We start from the raw sequence: 9,853 nt of genomic DNA, 5'->3' as shown, positions 1-9,853 counted from the left end.
ACACACACACACACACACACACACACACACACACACACACACACACAGAGTCCTGTTTTTCTTGCTTTATATCCTTAAGGAAGGACTGACTCTGCTATTTTTATATGTAACCCTTGTGTCTGAGATTTTCATGACAAACAGGCCAGATCATGCTGGGTAATCTCATTTCTCCTGGCTTCTGGCCTCGAACCATGAAACAGGAGCAAATGTATACATGCTACCTGTAAGGGAATTGAGACAGCCTCTTGTGTAAACTGTACATAGTTTACACTATTACAGAGGAAGCTCTATTAAAAGAAAGAACAAAATAGAGACCCAAAATAGAGATATGCATGAACATCTTCAGAGTCACTTACAATTTGGAATATGAGGGGTTCTTGAGTCCTTTCCCCAGCATCATCCCCTCCTCCCCAAGTCCCGGCTTTTGTTGACTGCTCTCTATTGTGCTTGTCTCCCTGTTAGAATCAATCAATCAAGCAATAAACATTTGTTAAGCACCTACTACTCACCAGGCACTGTGCTAAGCCTTGAGGATACAAAAAGAGGCAAAATATAGTCCCTGCCTTTAAGGAGCTTATAGTCTAATGGAGGAGACACCATGCAAAAAGATATATACAAAGCAAGCTATATACGGGATTAATAGGAATTGTTTCATTCTTTGCATTTGTTTTCCCAGCCCCTAGAACATAGTAGGTGCTTAATAAATGTTTATTTATTGTTAATCCAGAATTGGGGGAGAATGGAAGGCTTTTTTTATTCTCTCTAGCTTTCTGCTATTGTACTTGGTTCTTTCCGACTCCGTAGTCTGGACAGTTTTCTCACAAGGATCATAGATATAGAGTTGGAAGGAACCTTAGAGGTCATCAGGTCATTCTCATTCTACAGATGAGGAGACTGAGGTTCAGAGAGGTTAGGTAACTTGCTCGTGGTCATACAGCTAATAAGTGTCTGTCTGAGGTGAGATTCAAACCCAGTTCTTCCTAAGTCTAAATTTGGCATTCTATTCATTGTAACACATTCTTTCTTCCATGCTCACAGGATAACAAGAGGCAAAGCTGAGAGATTAGAATTAGAGGTTATCTTGTTCAGCTCTCTTATTTAGCAATTGAGAAAATTAAGGCCCAGAGTGTTAAGTAATCTGCCCAAATGTAGTCAGTAAGTAATTGATCTGGGGTATGAATCTGGGCCTTTTGACTCTAAAGCTTTTGACTTTCCACTACATCATGGTGTCTCTGGAGAGTTTTTCCAATCTTTTGCTGCCATCTCCTCTGTGCAAGGTTAGGGCAAAATCTCTGGAGTCTTCTTTTTTCCCTCTGCATGCCATCATTCCCCAATCTCCAACTTAATTGCCTCCTTTTGTTTTTGTATTCCAATATGCACCAGTTATTGGTTTCATCCACCATCATGGATACCTTCAGGTATTCACTGTTTGTCACTCTTCATCACTGAACTCCCCACCACATATACAGCATGCTAACCAAGCAATCCTTCCTTTCAAAATAGAGTTTTGGGAGCAGTACAGACCTGGAAGAGATACTGAAGAAGGAGAACTCCCCTTTCCAGCATTTAAAGTCTAGTGAATTAAAGTTGGGGCAGGGGTTGTCTCTGTTTTATTGAGGACTCAAAATTTCCTCTTCTGCCCGGACTCTGTAGTTCATCTTAACATTTGAGGATGTCATAAAATTTGATAGCAGATGATAGAAGGAAAAGGGACAGTCTATTCTTTTGCCTGTTTTTTTTCTCTCCACACTGTCTCTGTGATTGTTATTAAGAAAGAATATAATGGAACTATTTTATGAAGCCTTGTGAACACGTTCATGGTTTTGGTTGCTAGCATAACATTTTGAGCCAGCTGTTTACCCTGATACCAAATTAAGATGCTTCTTAGGTTCATGGACTATGTGTGCAATTAAAAATATGAATACTTTGGTTAAGTAGGTACCATCATCAAAAACAAAAAATTTCATTAAAGACTGAAGTATTCCAAAGCTAAGAAATTCCCAATTTTTACTAAATATTTTCAGCTGTGTCTATTAGTAAAAATCTTGCTATTTGGGGCATTGCCATTTTAATGTCATGGGAAATTCCTAGAAATATGGCAATATATGTGTGGTATCTGGGGACTCCATCTGGTCCCATAATTCTCCACATTAGATGTCTTTATTCTTTGGTCAAGGAAGTTAGCCCATGATCAGTTATTTCCTTCTGTCTTTTTTTTTTTCTTTTAGGATACATTTTTTTTTGGCCTACCGTGACTTCCAGTCAGCTCATGAGACCTCTTTAAGATGTGTCTCTGTGTGCATAAAATGTTTTTGTTTTTACATCACCTTCATTTCAAATATAATCATTCCCCTTCCCTAATTCTGAGAGCCATCCTGTAAAACAAAGTGAAAAAAGGAGGAAAAAATGCAGCTCAGAAAAACTTAGTAACATATCAGTCAAGTCTGACATTATATCTAGAATTCCACACACATGCTTCCCCACTACTGCAAAGAAAGGAGAGAGGTGACACAGGAGCACTGTCCAAGGTTGTTAGTGGGGAGATGAGAATGATGGCCAGAGTGTAAGCAGCAGTGAAAAGATGGTTGGAAAGTGGTCATCTGAAGTAAAGAATTAGACTTACAAGGTACCCAACTTTCTAGAATAGAGTGAAATTCCATAGTTTGATGCTTTCTAATCCCAAGCATGGGACAGGAGAGGGGGTCAGTTAGTCTAACTTCCATCTTTTGTTTTATAGACAAGGGTACTGAGACCAGGTCTGTCCATGCTACTCCCTTGCTTATAGATCTTCAGGGACTCTCTTTTAGTTAAGTCTAGGCTCAATCACAAGCTCCTCAGCCTGGCATTCAATGCTATCTGTGATCTAGATCTAAACTACTTTTCCAAGACATTTTATATTGTTCTACCTCACATATACAGTTGAACTGGACTATCAAACATTTTGGGCAATCTGTCTTTTTTTCTCTGTCTTTTCATTGACTAATCCCTCATCCCTAGAAAACATTGCTCCTCTTAAGCTTCCCATAATTCTCTTCTTCTTTAAGGTGATATTTAATAAGTAACGCATTATCTAAAAGGCATATATTATCTTGGTGTTGTTTTTTAACCCCCCAGTGCCTAGCACAATGTATTGCACATAGTAGGAACAGGAATTCCTTCTCCCTGCATTGCTTGAATAATTCTAATGATAAGGAGCGTACTACCTCCTGAGGAACTTCTTTTCATTTTTTGACCACTCAGTTGCTAAAAAGTTTTCCTTTAAATTGAGATAAAACATGTCTTTCTGTGCACTGCTTCTGGTTTTGTCCTATGGAGCCAAGCAAAACATATCTAATTTCTCTTTCATATGACAGCCCTTCAAACACTCCAAGACAACTCAATGACCCCTTCATTCTTCTATTCTCCAGCATAAACATTCTGAGGTTCCTTCAGATGATGTTCATATGAGTCATTCTAATAACCCTTTTAGAAAAGGAAATGAGGTTAGTCTGGCTTGATTTGGTTTTAATGAACCCATGCTAGTTTTAGTGAATACCACTCCCCTTTCTAAGTGTTCATAAGATGTCCCTTTTGTCAGGAATTGAAGTAAAGTTCACTAGCCTATAGTCTTTTTGCACATCTCTAGTCCTGTGACTTGTCTGTCATTCTCTACCGTTTTTCAAATATCACTAACAGTGGCTCAGAAATGATGTCTGAAAATTCTTTCAGTACCTTAGAATATAGTTTAACTCTTCCTGCTAACATGAATTCTTTGAGGACAGCTAGATATGCCTGTATCTCATTTATCTTGGGTTTCAGTTTTCTGTTAGCCACTTTAGTTCTATACTTTTAACTCTGAAATGGAAAGAAAATTGCAGCTAGATAATTTTGCTTTCTTCATTTACCCATTAATATCATTCAATCTTATCCTAAATTGAGGTCTTGTATTCTTTCTTCTCTTCCTCTTCTTCACAATATAATTTTTTTTTGACTAGGCAATGGGGTTAAGTGACTTGCCCAGGGTCACACAGCTAGTAAGTGTTATGTGTCTGAGGCCAGATTTGAACTCAGAGCCTCCTGAATCCAGGGTCTGTGCTCTATCCATTGTGCCACCTAGTTGCCCCTTCACAATATAATTTAAAAAAAGTTTTCTGTTTCATCTTAGCATTCATTACAAGGCTCAGCTTAATTGGGGACTTAATATTCCTGACATTCTTATGGGACTTCTGAAAGTTCAAGTCCACTTTCATTCACTTGATTTTTTCCCTCCCAGATTAATGCTTGTTATTCTCATCTGTTTGTTTTCCACGTACATTTTGTTTATAAAGTCACAGGGTTCAGCTCTTGTTGCTATGGTTTTATTGAGTTTTACTAAAAAAAACAACCCATTAGTAATGTATTAAATATGAAAATTAATTTGAACAATGTTGTTATTTTGCCATATTGATCAGACCTCTCCATGGACCATGAATTTCCCTTCTGTTATTTAGATCTTTATTTCTATCAATGCAATTTTATAATTATAATTATATAGTTGACATTTATGTCTAGGTAATTTAATTGTCATTTATTTAATTTTTGTCACTATTATGAATGGAGTTTATTTTTAAAATAATGTTTTCTTGGTCTTTGCTGACAGTGTATCAGAATGCAAATGGTTTTTACAGATATATCTTGTGTTTGACAACTTTGCTGACGTCATTTATTATCCAAATTTTTGTTGAGAATAATGTTTCTAGGGAAACATTCAGATCATCTGAAAATAATAATGGTATTTGATTTCTTTGTTTATTATGTCAATCCCATTAATTTTTTTTGCCCGTCACTGTAATTGCTAGTATTTCTCATATTATGCCTAATACAAGTGATGAGAGTATCTATCCTTGTTTCATACCCTTTTTTCTTAGTAGGAATGTTTCTAATAATTCTCTAGTTGATGTCAGATTTCAGGAAGATGCTTTTTAATCAGGAAAAGAAAAAATCCCTTGAGGCCTATTGTTTTTAGTGTTTTTATCATGAATAAATACTGTATTTTATCAAAGGCTTTTTCTGCAATTTGTTGATATCTAATGTGATTTTTATATTTTCTAATTAAGATGATATAAATATTATTTTCCTAATAAAAACATCCTGGTATTGCTGGTATAAATCCTTCTTGGTTGTGATGAATTATAGTTTTAATGTGGTGTTTTATTAATTTGCTAATGTTTTTAGTGATTTTTTCCTCTATATTCATTAATGGGATTAGCCTTCCATTTTCTTCCTTCCTTTATTTTTTTTTGTCATTAGATTTTAGAATTGGGGTCTTATTTACTTTATAAAAAGACCTGGGTAGCATCTCATATTCCTCTCTAGTTAGAAGTAGTCTACATAGTATAAGGATCAAATGAAATAATACATAAAAAGCACTTTGCAAAACATAAAGCTCTATGTAAATGTTAACTATTATTATTCTGGGAATTAGTTTTACTTTGAAATTTTGAAAAATTTACCCATAAACTCATCTTGTCCTATATGTTTTTTTTCCCTGAAATGAGTTTGCTGAATTCTCTCTATAGATACTCCCATCTCTTTATACCATTTATTTCAATCTTTCAGCATAATTTATGTTTATGTCATCAAGATTTCATTCTTCATGCTTCTTGACCCCTCCTTTTCTTGAACTCTTTAAATCTGTTTCTCCAGAAGCTTAGGGTGCCCTATCAGACATCATCTGACCTCCCCCCTTTTACTACTATCATGATCTCTAAGAAGGCGTAAGAACCATGAGATGACATGATCGTAACCTCTCAGAGTTCCTGTTACTGCTTCTTCGGTAACTAGTCCTCACTAATTGAACTGAATCAGGTATAGGATAGCATTTGCCTATGTTGCATTCTCTATCTTCTGAAGGATGAAATTATCATTCGGGAAAAGCATCAGTTTTTCAACTTTATAGACATACTTCTGCCAGAGACCTGGTGAGTTAAGTCTCCTATCAGACAATCTCTTATAATGGAAAGAGTGCTGGCATTGGACTCAGAAGACCATAGGTTTTTAACTGGAAGGGACTTCAGAGGAATCTAGTTCAACACTGTCATTTCATAGATGAGAGAAGAAATACAGTGCATTGCCTAGGATCACACAGCTGGCTAGTCAGTGTCAGAGGTAGGATGTGAATCCAAATTGCCCTGCTTCCTAGTTCAGTACTTTATGCATTACACCTTACTATCTCTTCCAAAGGACCTCAATTCAAATCCCAGCTGTGTTACTTACAAGCTGTGTGACCTCAGCAAAGAAGGTAATTTAACTTTTTTGAGTGTCAGCTTCCTCATCTGTTAAATGATAGAGTTGTACTAGATGGCCTCTAAAGTCCTTTCAATCAGATTCAATGACCCTGCCGTGGTAATAGCTTTAGAATTCAGCATCCAATTCCACCTTCTAATTGGGCACCTTCTACAATATTCTCTCTATAATGGTACTTTTCTTTGTCCTTCTAGTGACGTTCTTCTAAGTGCTTTCTACTGTGCATCCTTTCTTTCTTTCATATATTCTCCCAAAGAAGTATCTCAGGAAGATATTCATGTCCAACTTTATGGCCTCTTTCCTCCCCCCCCTCCTCATTTCTTCCCTTTGAATAAGGTATATCCTTCCATTTCTATGTTTCAAGTCAAGTCAACAAGCATTTATTAAGCTAGGTGGTAAAGAGGATAGAGCGGGCCTGAAATCAGGGAGGCTCCTTTTCCTGAGTTCAAATCCAGTCTCAGACACTTATTAGTTGTGTGGCCCTGGGCAAGGGAATAACCCTGTTTGCCTTATTTTCCTCATCTGTAAAATGAGCTGGAGAAGGAAATGGTAAACCACTACAGTATCTCTGCCAAGAAAACCTCAAATGGGATCATAAAAAGTTGGACACGACTGAAAATGACTGAACAACAATGAACAACCACAATGTGCCAGGCTGTGCTAAGGGCCATCAATACAACTATAAGCATAATAAAGTCCTTAATACTTCAATTGAGGGAAGACAGCATAACATATAAAAAGAAACTGAAAAGGGGTAGGCAGAAGAAGGGACCCTACAGGTCATGTCAGAGAATCAGAAATGGAGCCTGGAGAAGAAGGAAGATGTGACTTGTCTGGTAGATTTCCTTAAAATGGAAGTTCTGGAAAGAACCAACCAATCAGAGGAAAGGGCCCTAGGAGAAGAGTATACTTCCAGTGTGAGAAGGTCAGGATTATATATCACCATTTCAAGCATGGGTTCCATGCTGCTAAGTATCAATTCCTTCAGAGATATATTTTCCTCCTAAATTAAGGTCTCCATTTTACTTTGTACATATATGTATAGACATCTGAATTCACGTGTATTATTGCTGTCCTTCCTGATAGTGTCTCCTGTGAATTGCTGAGCCTCTCTGCCGATATTCTTCTTCCTATGTCATCCTAGTTCCTTTCTACAGTATCTGACTTAATGGCTATTTGTGGGTAGTTTTCTCCATTCTTGGTAATTTTTTAGTTTGAAGTCCCCTTGAAGGGATCTTCAATTCTCCAGGCAAATATAATCTTACTATCCTTAAATAGGGAGAGTGTTGGGGTTGGAGTCAGGAGGATCTGAGTTTGAATCCTGCCTCAGACACTTAGTTGTGTGACCCTGGGCAAGTCGGATAATGACATCACTTACTTCAATGGGTTGTTATGAGGACCAAGTGAAATAGCATGTATAAAGCATTTTGTAAACTTCTAAGTGGTAGCCATCATCATCATCATCATCATCATCATCATCCTCATCATCATCATTATAATTATTATTAGTAGTCCATTACCTGCTGAGTCTTTGTCTTAAGCCCTGTCCCAGAAATCTAAATCTTGTTTGGTAAAAACATCTTCTTCTTTCTTTTTCTTTTCTTTTAAAATATGGAAAACTTTATGAATGTTCATGTTATCCTTGCTGGGCTGATCTCTGTAATGTTCCAATTGTCATATATATGCTACTGAAGTGAGCACTGAAAATATCTTCCTAATCAAATGCCTCTCTAGGCCCTCCTTTGTCTTCTAGAATCCCTTTAGCATTTGCCTCATGGCAGTGATGAAAATGTCTCCTGTACCCTGAAGTCTGGGCCAATCTCTTGCTCAATATTTAATAATCTCTGGAGTTGCTGTTTGTTTTTCTTGCTGATACTATTTTTTCTCTTATGAATTACTGGGAGTGGCTATTAATTGTTGGGTTTGAGAAGTCCTAGCTTGTTCCCTGTCACATCTGGGATACCCTTCTGAGCAACATAGCATAACTCTCAGTAGTCCATGTCAAGCCAGCATATGACTGACTCCATATCTCTCATAATGGAGTCAGCAACCATCAAGACTCATCTTTTTTTTCCTTTGTCTAGTATTAAATGTTCTTTCCTGATGGTATTCATGGGTCATAATAATTTCTGAAGAATTCTAATTCCTTGATGTCCCCCCCCCCCCAACCCCTGCCATGCCCTGTTTATAATTGTAGGGTTATTTTCTTTTTCTGAGTATACCTCTTGGACTTCTCTTAATTGACAGACTTTCTTAATTGTATTTGGTATTTTATCCAGTTTACCTGTATCTTCTACTGTTTATTGCAGTATTTGGTTTGGGATTTGGGTCTTGGACTAATCCCCTGCAGCACTTTTACATGGGTTGGTTACACCTTGTTTGGTTAGCCACTGTTGCTGCTATTAGGCCTAATCCTTCACCTAATTCCCTGGCTTCTATCTCAATCTCCTGGTACCCTCTTTCTGGGTTCAAGGATTAGCTGGTCTTTCTCCTCTTTGCATGATTCTTAATCAGGAATTGGATTCTTCATCTGCTGTGGACTTAACAGGCCCCAGTGAGATGTTAGAGATCACATTGGTGTCAGGCCTTCTACAGTATTGGTGCCCAGTTGTTGAGATGGCCTTGCCTCCAACTGCAGCTTTCAGTGCTCTGAGAATTCCATGCCTGGGCCCTGTCTTCTTGTATAGTGACCTATCCCAACTGTTTCTTTCCCACGGTTATGTTCTGGCAGGTCAGGGCCAGAATCCTGCTTTAAATACTGATGTATTGAAACTGCTGTAGTCTTATTACAATATCTCTTTTCAGGGCTTAAGACATCTTTAGATTCATTTGCTGTCCTACATTTGCCTGTGTGTTGTTTTTTTGTTTTTTTGCAAGGCAGTTGGGGTTAAGTGACTTGCCCAGAGTCACACAGCTAGTAAGTGTTATGTGTCTAAGGCTGGGTTTGAACTCAGGTTCAAAATCCAGGTCCTCTGCACCACCTAGCTGCCCCATCCATTTGCCCATGTTTATCTGAATTGGGTATTGCCTTACAACTGCCTCTGTCTATAATGCTGTAAGTCTTCAAGCACATTTATGGGAGTTCCTGTTGGCTCTGCTCTGCCCACTTCACTTAGCTTCTGGTCTGGTTATCAGGGCTGTTTCCTTAGTGATCCTTCTCTCCACCTCCAACACCTTTCCCCTTTATCTGAACTGGCACTGGCTTCTCTAGTTCACCTTCTCTACCTGTCTTAGCCCTCTTCTGGCTTTTTACTTTGGGAGTTCTTGACCTGGACTCCATGGACCTCCAAAGAGTCCAGAAATAGATTTCAGGGAATCTGTGAACTCAGATGAGATTCCTAGCTCTGACATTTTTACCTGTGTGACTCAGGACAATTCATTTAACCTCTCTTAGTAATAATTGGATTGTGGCTAAGCAAACTAGTTGTGAACTTTCAAATGCTTTATGGATGTGAACTATAGCTTGAAAGATGATTCTGAATTTCTGACTCCACCCACACTAAAAATGATTCACGAAAGTATTTTATTACGTTCTTATAATCAGTTGAGCAAGATATAAACTTTCCACTAATGTTTTCCTTAAAATTAA

The 9,853-nt window shown here is 37.7% G+C and overlaps 1 protein-coding gene across 4 annotated transcripts in view; it reads left to right on the top strand.

The window, feature by feature from the left end:
- The window catches only part of ATP8B4 (ATPase phospholipid transporting 8B4 (putative)), a 327,254-nt gene that overhangs the window by 199,617 nt on the left and 117,784 nt on the right, over window positions 1-9,853 (top strand). The window lies entirely within an intron of this gene.

The sequence above is a fragment of the Vombatus ursinus genome, unplaced genomic scaffold (genome assembly GCF_900497805.2).
Source record: "Vombatus ursinus unplaced genomic scaffold, bare-nosed wombat genome assembly UNPS02014848.1, whole genome shotgun sequence".
NCBI lineage: Eukaryota > Metazoa > Chordata > Mammalia > Diprotodontia > Vombatidae > Vombatus > Vombatus ursinus.
This window is presented reverse-complemented; position numbering and strand designations above follow the sequence as displayed.